This window comes from Neopelma chrysocephalum, unplaced genomic scaffold, assembly GCF_003984885.1.
Source record: "Neopelma chrysocephalum unplaced genomic scaffold, ASM398488v2 Primary Assembly neopelma1_86, whole genome shotgun sequence".
NCBI lineage: Eukaryota > Metazoa > Chordata > Aves > Passeriformes > Pipridae > Neopelma > Neopelma chrysocephalum.
The window spans coordinates 1505969-1526749 of record NW_020897748.1 but is presented as its reverse complement, the minus strand read 5'-3'; the positions used below and the strand labels follow the sequence as shown (position 1 = coordinate 1526749).

General features: G+C 36.8%; 1 protein-coding gene across 5 annotated transcripts in view; it reads left to right on the top strand.

Moving 5' to 3' along the window:
- The window catches only part of ZFPM2 (zinc finger protein, FOG family member 2), a 307974-nt gene that overhangs the window by 125468 nt on the left and 161725 nt on the right, over nucleotides 1–20781 (top strand). Inside the window, exons 1-2 of one of the 5 annotated variants that reach the window (XM_027692383.1) lie at nucleotides 5334–5362; nucleotides 5474–5527. The exons of the other annotated variants lie outside the window; for them this stretch is intronic. The gene's annotated coding sequence lies outside the window, so the exon portion shown is untranslated. Of the gene's footprint in view, nucleotides 1–5333; nucleotides 5363–5473; nucleotides 5528–20781 lie in introns of those variants that run through there. 5 annotated transcript variants of the gene reach the window in all.

Here is a 20781-nt window from a genome sequence, read left to right as displayed (position 1 = left end):
TTTTAAGGAGTTTATACATTAGCTAGTGACTACTATACAATGCCATGCAGGCCTTTTTTCTATCTCGTTCAAAGGCAGCACAACATTTTCTGTTGTCATGTCTTTTTACACTGATCACATTTGTTCTTGATGATGTGTTTTTAATGGAGCAAAACACAAATTAAGGTAAATAATAGCTGGAGATCAAAATCACTGAAAAACAGTTGCACTTTTCTTGAATGATAGCTTATTTCCAGTTAATACAGATTACTGTTTGAGACAAGAGATGGCATTTTTTGTTGCTGCAAACAAGTATCCTTATGTAGCATTTTCAGTTTACAAAAATGAAGGTCTGTGTGTTCTTCTCAGGGAAACGTCCATTTATGTTTCGGTTTGCCATGTGCCCACATTATGGCTCTCAAATTCCACTTTCTGTGCTTTGTAAGGGTGTCGTTTCATTCCCTCTGATGGGAATATCTGCACAAATGCAGCTGTGCTATTTTGAGGCTGTCTCCTAAATGCCTGCACAAAGCCAGCTGAACTAAATGGAAAGTAACACCAGTGGGTTTTGGATAAGTTATGCCTTGGTCCAGTACAGAGGAGCAGTATGGTACTACATGTAGTAGACTGTGTTTTGTCTGCAGAAGTTGCTGTACAATCACTTACAAAATTACAGAAAACTATTATCCCCGGGGACTGTTCTGTTTCCGTGGCAAACATCGTAAAATAAAGTGTGTAAATCCAAAGTGTATGTCTATTTACATTCTGATAGTTGTTAGTATAATGATACTAAAAATCAGTAGTGTAATGCGCAGCTTTGTGAAACAGATTCCCATAGTAGAAGTTCAGCCATGCATCTTTCACCCAGTATTTGCCTGCACAATTTCTAATATGGATATATCAAAGAATATTATAGAACTATAGTATATTACTGTAAGTAACTGAGATGTTAACAAAAATAAATAATGTTGCTAAAATGAAGAGGTAAATCTCAAGATAGGAACATATCTGAAAGAAAATAACAGCTTAGTGTGCTTGTGGAGGGTAGCCTCAAGTCAAGACTGCAGGCACAAAGATATTCTGTTTCTTCCAACAGAGCAAATACTGAAGAACAGCTATAATGCTAATATAATGATTGACTCCTTACAATGGACCCTGCTTAGAGTTATAATGTTCTCAGAATTAATCTCCAGAGACATCTAGAGGATATGCGACATTCCCTGCAGGACTTGGGACTGCCTACTTCAGTAACAGACTTCTGATAATAAGTAAAAACCTCATGCATTAATTATGTGCAACTGCCCCAGTACCAAATGCAAATGTGGATAAAAACCCTATATATGTGTAACTCTGTTCTGTGCCTGGTGTGCAAATGTTCGGTTTCAACCAATTGTGACTTTTAATTCGGAGAATAGTTTACTACTGACTGGATCATCTTTTGGGAGAAATTAAAAGTGGAGTAATACAGGGATACCAATGTTTTATGATATATATGGTGACTGGGTGTGAAATCGGGGATAAGTGAAAGCTCATTTGATGTTACATACTTCTCTTTCAAAGTCACACAGTAATCTGTCAGAAGATACATTGTCTTTAATCATAGTCTTTTGAAACACAAGCTTATGGATGGACTACTTCTGAGATGCATGACACTATTTCCATATTTTTCAAGAGAAGACACAGCCATCTGTTGCATTTGAGAAACTGCAAAGGATATTTTTATATCTGCACTTTTATTAACAGTAGAACTCAAGAAAAGTTCTTGGATCAAAATGCTATGTTTTTATTAGCTGAAACTGCGAGATTATGTAGTAATTAAATTTTTATTTGCATTGGAACTGTCAGTGAAAACATTCAGAGTACTCAAGAAATCCCCCTTCCCTTTGCTCAAACAGTCTCTGTTTCACAATTCTAGAGTCAGTGGTGCAGTGCATTCACATATTAATCAATATATATGTGGTTTAAATATTAACCTATAAATGTATGCTGAGGTCAGCTGGGAATTTTGGACACATGGCATCATGCTAAGTTAAAGAATAATTACGAACGGAGACAAGAGGCCGGCCCTAACCATACTGGTTTACCTGCAATGCTAAGATATGAAACAAAAATCAACAAGTCCTTTTGGACTTGAAAATTGTCACAAAAAAAAAAAGTGTTGAAATTCATTTAGACCTACTTCAAATGGGGCAAAGTAACTTAAACACTACAGTTTCAAAATTTGATTGCCACCTTCAGGCTAGGTAGTATGAAGTGATGGGGGATGAGGCGTGAATCCAAAATAATCACATTCTGTAATAGTAAAAATGTGAATCTGAAACACAAAAGCATTCTTTGTGCTTTCTGAAGGCATGTTGTAAGCATGGGAAAACCTTAGCATCAAAATTAAGAGACTGAAGTAGATGTAGCAGCCCCGTGTTCTTACTATGGTACGTTTCCTGATTACACAGCAGTTTCTTGAGGATGTTTGATTACAGTTGCCAGAATTGAAACAGGGGCTAAATCTAAGTGTCACACTTGTGACAACTCAGTGGCCTTAAACATAGTTTGAGGCTTTGGCAGACAACCCAAAATTTGTAGTACAATAGGCAGGATACTGGAACAATTTTGGCTTGGCATTCCAGGTGCATACCTGAATGGGAAGAAAAAAGCAAATGTCACCAAGAGGCGAGAGGTACTTTTGCGCCTTTTCATGAACAGATATGCCTACACAAAGTAGGTGGAGATTGATCAGCATGTTGCTTGATTACATTTGGTGATGTTATTTGTTTCATGTGGTTGAGATGCCCCAAAAAATAATCCGCGGGTCGGTCTGACCTGGATCTGGTCAGTCTATCACATATTTGTACCAGGATAGTTGGGAACAATATCCATTTGGCAGTGTGAGCTGTAGGAAACACTGTGCAAATCTTTTGAAGATTATGAAGTCTCCTTATTTGTTTGGGGGTTCAACACAAAATGGCAATTTCAAAGTTGTCCCAAGATTATGAAAAACATGAGCTCTTTATAAAAAGTATTTCTTGCTTTTTGTAGCAAGGATTTCAATAGCTTACAAAAAATATTTGGTTTAGGACTTAAATTCTTTTCTTTTTTGAGTCTATAAAAACTTTACAGTGGCTACAAACTATAAGAAGGACACTTTTATGATGAAGAGATGAAAGGAAGGAAGATGGCAAATCTTACTAGGAAAGAATAATTTTTTTCTTCTGAGAGCATTATAAAATTCATGAGTGAATATTAACAAATACAGATAATTAAGAAATATAGATTATTTAGATGTAGATGTAGAATCTGTAGATTTTAGTCAAATATTGATAAACTGGTACCCAAAATTTTATTCTCCACGTGCATCCAGTTTAAATGCTTGGACATAAATGATGCTAGACAGTCAAAATATGGTCTGGTGCTTTATATATATGGTAGTCTCTAAACTACAGTTTATTAAAAGTGTTACTAACAAGCAGGTTGGGTGTTGCCAGAAGTGAATGACATCTGGAAGAGCGTAATGAAGTACATATGAATGAAAAAGCTGGAAGTAATTGCAAACATCGAGACAGAAGTCATGCAAAGATACATAGAAAAGCCAACTGTAAAAGGGAAAATGAACTTGGGAAAAACATAAAATAATCAACTTTGAAAGCATATATTGAGAAGAAGAAATTAAAAATGTTTTTGTTACTGATTTTGAGATGAACAAGATGTTTGTTGCTACTGGAGCTGGATACAGTTTTATTAGAATTTTCTGATCTATTTGCTTTCAGGTGGCCACAATTGCTGAACTCCATTCTATCTAGATATTTCAATGTGAAATTATAATACATTGGATGAAAGTAACAAAAATAAGATTAAAAAAAAATTCCTAATAGATTTCCTTGCAGTACACAGTATGTTGATGTACTGAATGCAGGGGCCATGATATGGACCCACTGTATGGGTAATTACAGTAACTCTTAATTTTAGGGTTCTCTGACTGTTTTTGTGGAAACCAAGAGAAAGGTCTGAGGAGATGAGACTAAAGATAAACGAGAAGAAAGAAGAAAACCGAAAGACCCTTGTAAAAAAAGGAGTGATGCTCTGTGTAGTGGGAATGAACTTTTTTGGTTTATTGTGCAAAGAAAAGTTTTATCCTTGTAACAATAAGGAGGTTTGATAACAAGAGGTACATTAGGTTGGTAGAACACATAACATCAGACAAGGTAAAAAGATAAGGGACCACTGCAGAAAATGGAGACACTCCTGCATTGTCTGTGTGCACACACTCTTGTCCACCCACATGCTCCCAGGGAAGAGGAAGGGGAAAGTTACTGGGACACCCAGTAATTTGTTAGTTTTGTTTTGGTTTTGGTTTTGTTTTGTTTTGTTTTCTCCTATGCTTGTCTTTGTATTTAATATGAAATACGAAGCTGGGGCAGGGGTAAATAGTCCATATAACCCTTTTCCTCTCTCCACTTCTGGCTCATCTTCTCCCAATTGTTTTTCAAGTAGATAAGATAATTTACAGCATAATTATTTTCTCTAACTAATATGTAAAGCACAGGAGAACAAAAATCATTTAGTATAGAAAAATTATGGTTTAGGGTTCAGATATGTGAACATGCTGTTGTGGGTTAGCGAGTTTCATACATTTAACTTCTGGTAACTGTCCATTAGTGTGCTTTAGATTGTGAATTCAGAGGGATTTGACTCAGTCCTTTGACCAGTATTCATTTAGTCAGCCTCTGTATTCCCTTCTACAGTTTACAAGCCTCAAGCCCAGCACACATCTGCATTTAGTGCCTTTAGCAAAGAGATTCAAAGCCTCAAAAATGTCATTATGTACAAGAGGCATGCAGGGTGAGTGAGGTAAAATAATTGGTTTCAACATTTCTCCATTGGTAAGCAAAGGCCAACAAAGCAGTTTAAACCCCAGAGCCCTTGGGCAGAACCCTAGAAAATGTTCTGTTATTAGCAATGCCTTTTGGTAGGTGAATAAAGGAACTCCTGAATGGTCTTTTCTTGGTGTAACTGCTGTGAGTGTAAACATATGTTTACAAGGAGAGAAAGCAATAATATAAAAGCCATAATGATTGGAATTTGTTGTAATTTCTTCTTTTCCACCCATTGAATGCTACTTTCTTGCATGCTAAAGTGGATCACAGGAAATACATTGATTACCTCATTGTAAATCGTTTGCAGGTAAGAGATATTTTAAATTATTACTTGTGCAGAGTCCCACAGTCATGAGATAAAAAGACCAAATGGAAATTTTACTTGATGGAGCACATGAGATACTTCCTGTTGGGGGCTGCCAGTAGTGCAGCAGAAATGCCAAAAGGAGAGGTATAAGGTAGAAAATCCACAGCAACTGCAGCCTACATTTCTGGAACTGGACAACATGTATCAGGTAATCATTTGTCCATGTGTCCTTGTACAGTGTCAGCATTGTGGTGTTGAATGCAGAGGATGTGGCCTTTTTATGGATAGGCATTCATCTTTTTCCCTTCTTGTTTCACAGACCTAGTGCAAGAGAAGAGCCAAGACTGCAAAAGCTGGCACTGGGGGCTTTCAGGTATGTGATGTCAAATGCCTGAATCACAAGACAGTCACTGTGACAGGGGCGCTTAAAATGTTTGGGCTGTCTCTAGAATTCCCATCGCCTTTAACATCGCACTCCGTTATAAATAAAGACTTTTTAATTATCTCTCCAACTTCTGCAAACATTTTATAATTCTCTCCTGTAAAAACAAAAAGAACAAAAGTGGAACAAGGGGACAAGGACAACTATGAGGTGTTATCCTCAGCTAATTCATTGTACACACTTTTGTACCGTTAAAAGGACTATGATACAGCAACTGGCAGATTATGACTTCTCTTAGCTTCAAGCAGATAGTGCCAGGAAAGTGAACAGAGACATGATATAGTGAGTCTAATTTATCATACTGTTTTTCTGCCTATGAAGCCTGAAATGGTGAAGTGTTTAGGTTGAAATACTGATCAAATTCACGGTTTCTAGAGGGTGGCTTTCAGATTTTGTGGAATGGAGTAAGAGTGAAAGAGCTGTTAAGCTGTCAGTAGTTGTTAAGCTGTTGGAATCCTGAACTCCTGAAGAAGAAAACTGAAAACAAACCAACAACTTCTTCTGCACAAAAAACACAAGCACTTTCCTCCAGAAAATGTTGTTTAAAAAGCTACAATAGAATCTTAATTTGGACGAACATTTTGTGGTTAAGAAGTCACTCAAGTGATCTGAAAAGCAAAATATAGTTTTGAAAATTTTATTTTTTGTAAGGTTGAAATGGTCTAGTGTAGTGAATTTTAGGTGTGTTTCAAATTACCATTCATTTCCTCTATGTATTTTTTCCCCAGAGTCCACAATTTATCACCCTAACATAGTCCAGAGAAAATCACTACAGAGTTGCACATTTTTCATGGCTTTCTCTTTTTAAAAGAAGAACAGCAACTGTAAAAATTTGCTTTTGCATATTCAAAAATGCCTTTGAAAACATATTTGTGAAAAGAAGGAAGTAACTTCAGAGAGTCATTTTAGACACTTCAGTTTTCTGCGGAAATCATAAACTGCTGAGGGGGTGAACTGGTGATGGAGTGTAGAAACTCTACAAAATTTCACTGAACCATCATGTTGAACATGCAAGGCATATCTGAAACCTGCTGAGGTCAATTAAAATCTTGATATTAATTTTCATAGGTTTCACATTAACTTCATTTTTATTTTTTGGAATTACATTATGATGGATTTATTTTATCCTCAGGCTTATGTGCTTCTGTCCTTGCAGTTATTGTTAAGTCTTCTAATAATGCTCGTTTTAGTTTGGTGTTCAAGTTCTGTTCCTCCCTGTGAGAAATAAATGTATAATAAAAAGAGAAACTGGGACATGGTTGCATAAAGATGGTGTTCGCATATGCCAAATGTTCTAAAATGCCAGATTTTGTCTGATGGAAATATTTAATAGCTTGACTCTAAATTATTTAAATAAACATCCTTTATTAAATAAAAAGTGGTTGGTGTGATAGTCTGTAATCATTTACTCGAATTACTCATCCTTGTAGATCTTTTTTCTGTTGTTCTGTCCACTGTTGCTGGTAATCTTGAAAAACTCTGGGTCTGTGCTTCTGGATGCCATACTGTTTTAGGCTCTGCATCTGAGAAAACACTAACTAGTCTTATCTGTGGCACATCATTAGAATGCATTAGTTTATGTTTGCTATGCATAGGTACAGATTTAATATTACATAAAACGTGACTAGATTCCAGTAGTGGTGCAGCTGTGTCTGTACAGTTACATGGTCCAAAAAGCTTGTGAAAATAATTTTCTATGTTTCCCCATGAATCCACAGTGTAATAAAATGTATCAGTCTGAGGGTAAATTACAGGTATGAATTTTTTCATACTGTGTCTGGCAAGATATCTCTGAGTCAAATAAATAAATCAAGACTGTTTTTAGCCTACCAGTTCCATGTGCTTCAATGTCTGTGTCTGATGAAAAGCAGTGTGCCAAGAAGCAGAATTCTCACTGTGCCATCTCCCAGTTGATGCAGTCTATATCCTTTGAACACTAAAAGGAAAATTACAATGAACTGATCACACTCTTTCAAGCTCTGTCTATACAGGTTGTTATTAACGTGGCAGGAAAATGTGTGCAAAAGCACACTGTGGTACAGCACTGTAAAACTTGAAGTGAAGGAAGGTATGTGAATGAAGCCCTAAGCAGGAGGGGAACCTTTATATTAGCCTCTCCAGTTAGAGTTCTTCCCATAAAAGTCAGGAATGTGGAGTGGTCAACTGCCCTGGGGGCTAATTTAGGCAAATTGGAATAGCTGATTCAAAATGTTTGAAGTAATGTCACTGAGAATTGTCTGCTACTAGCATGCAATATTGTTTTATACAATAATCATCTCTTTAATCAGATTACAAAAGAAAACATTGACTCCCTGTGTACCTGTGTCCAGAGGAGTTTTTGTAACCCATTCTTATGTGCATCTTTTTCGTCATTCAGATTGTCATGTTATTTTGTAACCATGGAGAAGCAGCGAGGGATGCCTGTTGGTCGAATTTAGATTTCTCCGGCTGAGTGCAAACCAATTTTTGAGAAAAATGAGAAAACATTTCTTAATGTAAATTGTACTGTCACTCCCTTATATCATCAGTGCAAAATGGATTTCTTTCCAGATTATCTGAAGTGTATAATTAGCATATTGTTAAAGCATAGGTTTGGATGTGCAATATTGTATACATTTTTAGTGGCTAAAGATAAATGCAATTACACCAAAGGAACTAATAATTGGCCAAATAATAAAAGTTAAAATTTTCGGATAAAACTGGGTTGTCTTCTAACAACTTTACTACCATTTTCTCTCAAAATTATTCTTTGTAGATTTTTTTTTTTAATCTACCTCTGTTTTGAATAGGAATGACTGAAGGGAAATGTGAATAAACATTGCTCCTAAAATGTGATAACCCTTCTGAGTGGGATTAGGTGTTTCTGGAAGAGGATAGGATTTCAAGTCAATCATCAATTCTAGAAATATTATATGTGATTTTGGTGCTGTCCTCCCCATTGACTTAATGAAGAATCTCTTTAGCATTATTTTCTTTCTCATATTATCCTACTGTTTTGGTTTACAAGGGAAGGGTAGGGGCTAATTTAATGTAAATCATCTGGCAATCACAGTTTACTTTACATTACTATTTTATGATGGTTTGTATGCTTTAATTTTCAGAATTATCCATATGCTACACTGCTCAATAACATTTTAAAAATACAATATGGTTGCTGAGTTTAATTCATTTATCTTGCCTGTGTATTTGGAGCATGTATAAAATGTAACTTCTCCATCATGTCATAAAAAGTTATTGCACTCTTAGGATCATGAATTCAAGAAACATGACATAATAGACTGGCAAATATGGCCTTGTGTCTTCTGATGATGATCCAAATCCACCCACTTATCTTGATCTGCCTATATTGTTAACAACATGGGATGTCACACAACAAATTTTTCATTTTAACTGTTCTTTATGTACAGTGCAGTGTGGAATTTACTTTTTATTGCCTTTCGGAGGGAAGTATCATACCTCTCGGTGAAATAATGGTTTTGTCAGACACTGGTATCTTTATTGTGTAGTGCTTTTAAATTCTACACTATTTATACCAAGCTCTCATGGTGTAGGACAGGTGAGATGTGATGCCTCTCTTTCTCCATGAGAATACTTAGAGCTTGTTGGATACAGAAGTGTACTGTTGATATGATAATTGTGAGGTCCGTGTTGTAGTTTTCAAACAGAATTATTTTGTTCTTCCAAGTACTCTATGAATGTGCAAAATGTAAACAGCTATTAGAAACAACTGACAAAACTAAACCTTCTACTCACAGTCTTCGTAGTGATTTGCCTGCTTCTTCCTACTATAATTATAGTCATTAAAAAGAGTAGACATTGATTTGCTCTTAGAGGTTTTATTTAATTTGTTCATGACAAGGAGGAACAGCAGTAATTTTATTGCAGGCACTGCCAGTGTATAGTTGTCAGAAGTTGTCTAAATGGGTGATTGTGAAATAAAGTCAAAGAACGATGCATGATTATAAGACTCTTGGGATCCAAGGACGTAAAACTAGTTGACATGTTTATCCTGGAATGGCACTGAAGAGTGGGCTGCCACTCAAATTGAAATAATTGTAATTGATCTAAATATTTCTATCAAGATGACAATCAATTAAAAAAGGTGTTCTGTGTGTGCTTAGGTGGCAGGTAAGATGAGAGTGAATGGTTTGCTTTCTTCTACCTGTAATATTTTGGAACAACTGAACTCAGTATTTCAGAGGGTATCATTTGCTATTTTTTGAGTGTATCTAAGAGATAAAAAGCAACATATAAACAAATATTTTTCCCACCTACCTTAATTTGTTGATCATAACAATTTCAAGAGTAAAAATATGCAATGGTTGAATTTAGATAAATTCCAAAATCAAATGAAAGCAAAGGCCTCAAACATCAAGCACTATATTTGAAAGCAGTCCTCTGTGTCTTTCTCTCTGGCTGTCTTTTAATATTATTCAGGGGGTACAGGGTCTGAGCTTTGTTTAACTATTCCAAAAAGGTGATATGGAGTACACATCAGCAATATAATCAAAGCCCCCTTGCAAACCTACTTGCCAGAGACAAAAAAGATGCAGAATATTTGAAAAGGGCATTCCTTTCAGAATGTCAGGATGTGTTATTTTTTTGCTATGTATATTACAGTATAACCTAGAAGCTGTTGGTTTCTATTGACACAGATACTTTTGTCCTAGATACTATACTTTGTAGATAAATAAAAATCTGTGTATATACATGCATCTCTCTCTGTATCTATCTATCCATCCATCTATCTATCCATCTATCTATAATGTATATCTGTGTATCTGGTTTATATTTTTATATGTATGTCTATACATGCAAACACAGTTACACTCCCCTCTCTGGATTGCTTTCTATCTAAAAGGATGGGTCAATAAAAGGTGAGAGAAAGGAAGTAATATTACTTCCAGAGTTACAGAGAGATTATTGATATTGAAGGTCCCTTAGGAGGTAGGCTTAGATCTAATTTACCAATCCCAGGACTTTCAGAGATTATAACTAAAATGTTTGCTGCAAGACTGGCCTTCTCTAAGTGCCTATGCATCTTTATTTGAGAGGTTTTTGGAACTGTTGTTGTGATATGCATGAGAAACAACTACGTGGGAGTTCACAAAGGTTGGAACTACTTGTTTATAGGAGTTTCTTTGGTACTAACTTTTGAATATGTCTCTCATTTAAGAAAGTAATTTCCAGTATTTTTTATTTGGTGTCAAAAGGAGAAGACAGCATAAGCATATAGAAAGTACCTAAACATATTATGGCCATGTTTGGCACAGTGGAAGACTTTGTAAGCTGTGTATACTTATTTATAAATATATTCTCAGATATGTGTAAGATGCTGATGTTACAACCCAGACATAGGTGAATCTTCTTTTTTGCATGAAATTATCTTACTGCTTACAAAACATGTGAAAAAATGTAAAATATGTATGGAGTATAATATGACATTCTTCTCCAAGTATTATTAATACTTTCACATTTATTCACTTTAAGTCAGTATGAAGTTTATAAACATGGAGTTTCCTTTTATTTCATTATGACCTTAGTGCTTCTGCTGTAACTTGAAATTTTCTAGTTTCAGCTTAGGCTTTACTGGCAGATAATCTGTGATCAATAGGGGGAAGACAGAAAGCTAGAAACCAGATGTGTGTAGGAAAGCATATGTGCCTTTCTGCTCATGTTTTTCTGACATTTGCTTCTGGGCATTGTTGAAGGCAGTCACTGGGAGCTTGGATATGGCACAATACTTGCCACTGAGGGGGAACACTGAGGCCATAGAAGGCAATAGGGGGAGGACAAGTGGCAGATGAGCTGCACAAGGAAGCAGTGTCCAGGGGACAGGAGACAGGGTAGAAAACTGGCTTTTATGCAGAAGGACTCGAATCTGCAAAGGAGTGGTCTCAGGCTTGAGGGGGCTGCATGAAAGCTCAGGCTTTTTCTAATGTTGGAAGGCTTGATTTTTGAAACCACTAACTGGAACATTCGTTATGTAAAAGTAGGATTTGTTTGTCTAAATATTCTATTCCTTTTAAGCTAATGCATTATGTATCTTGTTAATGTACTTTGTCAACTCAGATGAAAACATATGGGGAATAAAACTGGTAGAATCAAACTGTCCTTCTCCAAGACTCCTTGTACAGCCAATTTTATGTGCCTCTCAGAGGGGAATTGACAAGTTGAAAAGTATCTATGTACATGAAAATAATAGTCATGGCTAAAATAGAAATTTTCTGTTTGCATTGATGCATGTGATTTTTTTTTAATTGGGAGGAAGAGAGAAACAGACATTTTTAGGGGAGTTTTTATGTTATTATATTTAATTTTGTAAGCTGCTGATTTTTTTAGCAGGGGAGTAAAGATTTCAACCTGCATCTTTTTCAATATGATCATTTCGTAAGTGCTTAACCATTTTAATTCTAGATACTTAATAATAGGCTATGTTACTTATATTCTTATAGTAAGTCACCATTGCAGGATAATAAGGGATAATAAGAAGCTGCTCTAAAATGGCATTAGTATTTTTAAAACATCATAGTATAGGGGCAGTTTTAATATTTCAAAGAGAAAATAATTCTGTAGCCCAGATATATTTTAAATTACAATTATTTTGATCACTGTTGACACTGCCCATTTAATGACTGCTTTGCCAGAAATACTTTCCTACTTCTGCTTCTTTCAGAAGCAGTGATTGCAACTGTCAGAGAAAGTTAGGGCTACTGGTACTAGCACTGACTTACTCCGAGGCCCTGAGTGTCTTATTTAGGCTGAAATTTCCAGTAAGGCCATAGAGTATGTGGACTTGTTCTCAGTCATCATTTACAGGGCTAAGGTCTAAGCTGTGAAGAGTCAGTCTCAGAAGGTCATTCTACAGGAGAAAGACAGTCTATGTGCTGCTGCTACAGAACGTGTGCCAGTTGTGGTCTCAGGCTCCCCAGTCACTGCATCTGTCCAAGCAGCAGTGGCGTATTCAAACCATGTGCTTGTAAGAGGGAAGGTGGTAAGACAAAACAATTTGGGAGATGCTTTACATACATGATGTCCCTCTGATTTACTCGTGGGAAGGTCATGATCATTCCTGTACAGAAGGCTGCCACAAGGCCAGTATTCTACTTAAGTCTTATGTAAGCCTCAGAGTAGGATTTAGGTAGTGCACAGGACTTGTGCTCAATCTCTGTTCAAGGGTTTATTTCACTCAAAGTTACAAGTCTGCCGTATAAGTGGCCATCACTCTTTATATCGGCTTCAAAGTCTTGGCTATGCTAAGATGTAGCTGCTAGTGAAAGCAGTGTGATAGTCCAGCCTGAGGCACTGAAGGGGTGAGTGAGGGTACTCTGGTCTGTGTCCAAAACCAGCAGTCAATTCCTGTCTGGCCCAGTGTTAAACAGCTGTGTTGATCACTGCTGGTACTTGATCATAGAAGATATAGATAAGCACATAACTCATGAGTCCCAGAGCAGTGCAGAGCCATGTATCTGTTATGCATGGCCATCCCCAGCAAGTATATAGAAATTATTAATTTGAATCCTGATATTGTACATTATAGTTATACTACATTTGTCTCTATTTATAATAATGTTACTTTTCATATAAATTGTATTTATAATGGATGTGACTATATATTGCATGCATGCAGTGGAGCATGGCATTCAATCTCCCTTTGTCTCAGTCTCCTCACCTACCTAATCTCAGCAGTAACTAGATCTTTTGGACTGTCACACTAAATACTGATAAATTTTAATCTTTATTGAGATTTTTTTTCTTTTTCTTGGTAGTCTCATTCTTTCATAATTTTGTTGCAAACATTGAAAGGAAATAGGAAAATCATGTTAAAGCATCTGCTTCTTTTGCAAGGCATTTGGACAGTTTGGCTCACATACTCTTAGCTAGAAATCAGCATTAAGCAGTGGTTTCATAGCTTTGAGCATCCATATCTAATAGAAAGCAAATAACTTATCTGCTGTTACACAAATGAGAGATGAAAATAGATCCTTCTATCTCTAAGCATAAGTACTGTAAACTGAGAAGACACCACAGATACAGTCACAGATGATCTCACTGCTCTTGCTTTTAGAGTTAAAAAGAATAATCTTCAAAACTTTTTTCATGTAATGTGTTTCATTATGTCAATATTAATACAGCAGTCCTCATATTAAGTTAACTTTAGGATCTTTTTGTATTCACTAACATCACAGGCTACATTGATATTTTTCACTTTTTCCAAGTAAAAAAGAAATCCTACAATATTGGGTAAACATACGAATGTCTATTAAATATTTTCTTTAAATATCACAGTTACGCAAACAATATTGTAAAAAATAAAACGTTAACAAAACATCTTTCAGCTAAAAGGATTCCAAAAAGTCTTAGGGAAAAATTGGTGTAGGTGATAGTGAAATGTTTCTTTTTCTCCCCTGCAGAAAAATGTCTCTCTCAGAAATATGAGTTGCATAAGCTGTATTTTCAATTGTGCCACTTTCTGTTTCATTATATACAATGATCCATATACCTCTAACTGTATATGAGCTATAAGAAGCTACGAAAAACCAGACAGACTCAGGACTAAAATGCCTTTGCATATATCGAGGGGAGAATCTGCACACAAAGGGACATTTATCAGGGGCTACTGTTCCTCTGCTGAGGAAGGGAGCATACCCAAGAGTCCAAAACCAGATGATGATCTTATCAAGTAAACCCTCTTCAGTAATATCATCAGCCTGCTCTTGCCAAGTCTGGCATTTCTGTATCCTGTGTATTTGTGATGGAGAGAGAGGGAGCAAAGCCGTGCAAGCTACATGTAGCTGGGATAAAGAACCTGCTCAACCCACTGGGTCTGTGCAGTGTTATAATATAATTGGGAATCATTTTTGCCAGTATGGAGAGTGCATGTGAGTTTAAATGGAGTTTACTGTATTTTTCTCACTGAGAGCTGCAGGGAGGCCTTCTCAGCTACACTGGCTACCTTTGGGGATTTTTTTCTGTATTTTTGCAAATACTTACACTCCAGGTTTATCTCAACACGTACAGGGAGTAAAAAAACCTCTTGAGCGGTGTGTCCCAATGTGGAGATGGAAAAGTATTGAGAAAAAAGAAAAAGAATTTTTTTTATCTTCTTGTATGAGAATAAGACTTTGAAAACAGAGGTGTAAGTTGTTCTTGTGGTGAATAGACCTGAAAATATTTCCTCTAATTTTCATTTTCATTCAGGATTTTGCCATGATGGCTGGGTTTATTTTGCCTCTGTCTGCAGACTAGATGCTGATATAAATACAGTATTTTTCATATTATATGGAACTTGACTCTGAAGCAAGTGAACAAACCTTCGGCATTGGTTAACGTATCTTGAGTAAATTTCTTTGTCCTTCTACTTCTGTCTCTTTGGGTTTTTTTCTTTGACAAGTTTCTGTAAGTTCCACGAAGCAGTCCAAGTAACAGAGACTCTATAGAGCTGTATAAGAATCTGTTCTATTAAGAAGCTAATCAAACTCTAGCAGCAGTGTTCATTAGGTTCTCCTTCCTTTCTGACTTTCAAGAAAAAACAGTACTTTTTGTAATAGTTCAGCTTAAGCCTTAAAAATTTTTTTGATGGCATACTTAATGAAAAATTATTATTTAATTTGCCATTTCCATTTCTTTAGTAGCTACTCAATTTATGTGGTCTTAACATTTATTCAATTAATTGTCCTCATCCCAGCTGTCCCTAGATGTATAATTTGCCTTCACTTCAAATTGATGCAGATTGTGTTCACCACTATAGGTCTATGGTTTTCTAGTCTGGGATGTGATCCTGTGTTCCTACTAAATTCTGCAGATTACAGGAGTGTGAGATACTATAGGAATGTAATGTTTTTTTCCTTTGTATTCATTTTATATAAGCAACTTAATACACATAGAGGACATATTTGAATTTTTGAATTTGAAGTGTCAGTGCATACCTTTCTTTTGAAACTATGGTCTTTTGAAAACTATGCTTGTGTTGCAAGACACAGTGCACCTTCACATCCCTGAAGTTAGCTCTGCAGTTCAGTTGGAAATCTGGAGCTGCTTAAGTACCTACACCCTATGTCACATCAACCAGGCACAGTACCATGTCAGTGTGATGGTCCTGGCTGGAGCCTGGTGTAAACTGAATAACCAGTAATGACACTTTTTCTCAAAAAAGTTTGTGTCATACATGGTGATCTGGGTACTTAGAGAATGGCTTTGACCAAATGTCAGATGAAATCACATCACTGGGTGCAGTGTAGACTCACTTTAATTGTAGAGTTTAAGCCAGGATGCAGCTGAGAAAAGACGTATTAGAATAAGTATGTTTTATTTTAGTGGTTTATCTTATGAATTAAGTACTGTAACAACACAAATGCCTAGGCTAAAAAGGGATAATAGTGTTTGCGTTCTGTTTCTAAATGTGAATTCATGCACTTCTCTCACATTTCAGACTTGGAAAGGTGTATCATTTCTCTCATTCTGGCAAGTTTTCTGAATCCCACTTTTTCTTGAATATCTTCTGATCCTATTTTTACGGGCTTTGTCTTTGTGCCCTGATCAGACCCAACTTGGGTCTTCAAATGGTTCTTTCCATAGGCTCCCCCTCTCTTGTCTTGTTTTCTAAATTTATTTCCCCCCCCCATACTTTTGTGGTCTTTTTCTCTCTGAAAATCTTTGCCTAGCCTTTCCCTATTCTCACTTTGACAATACTCTTTCCTTCCCTTTATTGCCCGATGTAGGACAGCGGTGTTGCAGATAAGGATAGCGCCTGCACTCTCTGCCATTTGCAGTACTAGCAGCAGGTAGGAGAGATAAAGAAACTCTGCTTCTGACTTTTGCAGTTCTAAAGAAAGGTGGGGAGCAGCAAGATTTTTTGTTATAGAAAACGGAGAAGCCTTTTCATTTGTCATCCTTACCTAGAGTGCATAGCTGCCCTGTGGGAGCATTGTCAAGATGGGGCAACGTTAGGCAGCTTAGTTAGGAATGAATCAGCATGTGGCAGCTTCTGCTGCATGGTGTTTGCTACCTAGACCTGCTTCTAAGCCTAGGCAAAGGAGAGCGGTGGGTTAGAGCCATAAGTACCTGTGGGCTATCCTTGTGTCTACTTCCCTCATGGCTAAGAGGTTTGGTTAACCCTACTCCTTAAGTGGGAGGGATACAAGGAGGATCAGGGTTAGGGGAAGGAGTAGATGGCAAAAGCTTCAGAGAAAGAAAAAAGGCTGCTCCATTCAGAAGCCCTCCACTACCTCAGTGGCAGCAGACCCTCCCTCCAGGGTGACTCCACTCCAGAGCTGTTTTCTCAGCTTTCAGTCCTGAATCTGTTGGATGTCCCTGCTCAGCACAGGGAGGTTGGACCTTTAAAGGTCCCTTCCAACCCAAACTATTCTATGATTCTGTGAATTGTCTGTTACCCAACATTATTCCACAATAGCAGTGGCAAGCATCCAGTCAGTGCTGGAAGAGAATTCAGTATTCATTCATTCATTCATTCATCATGAAATGCCATAGCATAGCATATTTTGGGTTACTGCCTCACTCACAGTTACTTGTTTCAGGGTTTTGGGCTATTGAATGAGTCCTGTGGAAAGGGAATGTTACTGTTTTGCCACTTCCATTATGTTATCTTTTCCAGTGCAATTACTAGCTAATTCAAAGCTCTTTGTGTTAAGCTAATAGCTTCTGATTCACTGCTGTCAGCCACTCCTCTTTGTGCACTTTTCTTACCGCTTGCCAGTCTCCCGACCACTTACCTATGAAGAACGTTTATTTTTTTTCTGAGTAGAGGCTCATCATAGACAAATCGTTAATGGAACATCAAAAAGATCCCATCTGTTAGAGTTGCATATGGGTAAGATCACAATTATCAAAAGCCTCTTTTTTTCCCCCTATGCTTATCCGTACAATAAATGTAGTTGTCAGCAGGATAAGTTCACACATCGGATAAGGTCACAATTTCATTTAGTGACAACTTCCAACAGCGTGAACTTACAAGGCTCGATTTATTAAAGAGTCAGAAGGGATAAGATCACTGCATGGCCAGCCTGATTTATCAGGGTTTGACTGGAGTACTTGAATAGAGAATGTCGTATTTCAAGTTTATGTTCAAAATTGTAGTTTAGTATGTGTTATGTCTCAGAGACTTGAAAATTGAGGGAGGAAAATTTAGAGGAAGTATCTCAATAATGCGGTTTATGTCTGAAAAGCAAGTGTATGTGCATTGAATATTGGAACTACCTTGTTAAGAATCACAGAAGTGGAAATGGGACAGTTCTCTGCTATCAGTGAACTGCTGTGTGCAAACGTGCACGTTATAATGGAGGCAATCACCAGCCAAATATTAATTGCAGATTCTTCCTGTGCATACGGGATGGCAGGCAGATCTTGGGCTGGACAGTGCTTAAGAACTTCTAAGAGTGTTTTTAACTTGCTCACTCTGGCTTCAGAGCAGTCCTTGTCTGAAACCACAACATACACGATTTCTGTGCTGTGCAGAAATACTCATTAGAGAGCCAGGTGGTTGTGGACTGGAAATATGCAAAGAAGGAGCCATTTGCTAGTGGAAATTGGTAAAGCCCCATGATGTCAAATAACCAGTCTCTAATTATAACAGAGGAAGAGCTTACTCATTGTTTTTAACTGACTCCACTTAGAAAGCTATTCCTGATTTAAAAAAAAAAAACAAACAAACCAAAACCAAACAAACCAAAACAACAACAACAAAAAAAATCCTACTGCCAAAGCTATCAGTGACTTGCTTAGAAATGTTAAATGTGTATAAATCTGTATACAGTTATTTCTGAATGAAGTAGTTCTATTTTTCTCCCACAAAACACTGCTCATCATTCACCTTCAGATATACACTCCTTTGTTTCTTACTCCAGAATGTGGGTAGATGGATGAAAACCGGTGTTATTTTGTTCCAGAAATACTATGTATAGTTGAATTCTTCTGGTATTCCAGCTGCTGTCAAATCATGTTAAGGGCCAAAAGCTGTTTTTGGGTTCTGTATGTACTATATGTTTTGTTGAGGGTTTTTAAAAAATTATCCTGATTATGATGTAAAACAATACAAAGGTAAACTGACCTCTCTACCTTCTGTTTTATATAAGGCCTTTGTGGAATCCCTGAAACAATATGTGTATGTATGAAAAGAAGTGTAAATTGAGTCCTTTCATTCTGGTTTTCTCTCCACCAAGGTGGCCTAATATCTTAAAAGCCATGGGATGTTTTGTAGCTATACTAGTGAGTCATGACTTGAGGCTTCTTTTACAGTGCAGCTATCATAAGTCTTTGAGTAATCACAGACTTTAAAAGTATGCTACATCAACAAGATAAGAGAAACAGCCCACAGCACTAACAGCATTATCTTTTACCAAAATTGATTAGCCCATACTATGTGTCTCAAATATTTTGTCTAAACTTACTCAGCAAGCTGGAAATAAGTGTGTTCCTGAAGAACAAGCTGAAAAAAAATACTTTATCTATAGCCAGGAAAGGGTAAGTAAATATCACTAAATGGAATGTCTTTTAAGTAATTTTTTTACCTAACTTGCAAAAACTAAAAACAGAGCATCACCTCCTCTCTACTTATATTTCTTAGTGCTGCTTCTGTTATACTTCTGGCTGTCCTTTTCAATTGGAGAGCTGACAACTCCAGGATGAAAACAATAAAATAAAACTGTTTCTCTACTTTGCCATGGGAATGATGAGTATATCACATATTTTTTCCAGGGGTGTGAATGAATTCTATTATAATTTGCTGTTACGCAAAGGAACATTATGTTCAGTACTGAGGTGGTCTGTTGCAATTGCTGATTACTAGAAACACCTAACAGTGTTTGGCACAGAATTTTCTGCTTCCTTTGGGCTGGAGCGTGGATTAAAGGAAGCTGCAGCAGTTTTTCATCCTTTCTTTCCTTTTCCAACCCACAAGTTGGAATCTCCATGGACAAGCATATGTGAAGAGTCAGTACCAGTTGAGTCTTAACGCTTCTTACTGCAAGTGGTGATACAGCAATGAAGTCTCACATCCTCTTCCTTCTCCTGATGTAATCTATTAAGATCCTGAGCAGTTGTGCAGGAATGGTAGCTGCAGAGAGCACTTCAGACTTGCATCTGAACTTCTGAGGCTGAAAGGGAAAATCTTGTTTTATTAATACATTTTTCAAACCCTCGTAATTAACAGTCACAGGGTGAGATTCTCTTTTCTTCTGGCAAACACCCTTGAAGAACACACATTGCTTGATACCACAGGTATGGCTCTTAAACCACTTAACCCTTGTGGAAAATCAGTGGTGAATAGGAGACAGCCCCAATTACATCAGTGGGAGACTGGCCCCCTCTGTGCTACAGTTTTGATACCATTCACCAAGGAAAAAATTTCAGAGAAGCAAAATATTGTAAATGAATGCAGAAATGTTGCAGGCAGTGTTATTTTTTACCTCTAAAGAAAAAAAGATTTTCAGTGGGAAAAAAAATCTTTGTGAAGGATCAAATGAACCTTGTACAACATAGCCAAATTGTCTGTTTTTGCCAAAACATGACAGCAGATTATTCTTCCCAACTCTGACATTCATCCATAGCATTAAAATGGCTGTTGGTCATGGTGACAAGAGAGAAATGTCTTTTTGGGGATGTGTGATGAAGGGAAACAGAAAGGTTATGCAGCAAAATATTTTGTTACCTTGTCTGTAATCTACTACTCTGTCATGGTGTTCTAAGTGGATGGGAAAACACAAGTTTCAGTACAATTCAACATGATGTTATCCCATCTGTAGTACATTGAAAGTATTCATATATATTGAAATGTATTGCCCAAATTACTGCTTGGAACTGTAACAAAAGAGAATGAGAGAAAAGATCCATATTAACTTATTTAGTTATCAACTGAAGGGAAATATTACATATTTGGAAAAAAATGCTTGATCTTGTTTGCCTCAAACCTGAACTACTTATCAGGTATAAGATTCATATTATTAATTTTATTTAAAATATAATGTGTAATGATGTGTACCTTAAAACTTCAGTAGGTTTTTGGATATCACTGGATGATCTGCCCTAAGTTTGTCGTTCTTAATCCATTAAAAGACAGGCCTGCTTGTAAATCCACAGGTACAGATAAGGAGTCACTGTTTGACTGTGTCTGAACCCTTTTCAAATGAAAAATGTCAGTGGCAGAAAGGGAGGCTGAATTATTTTTTAAA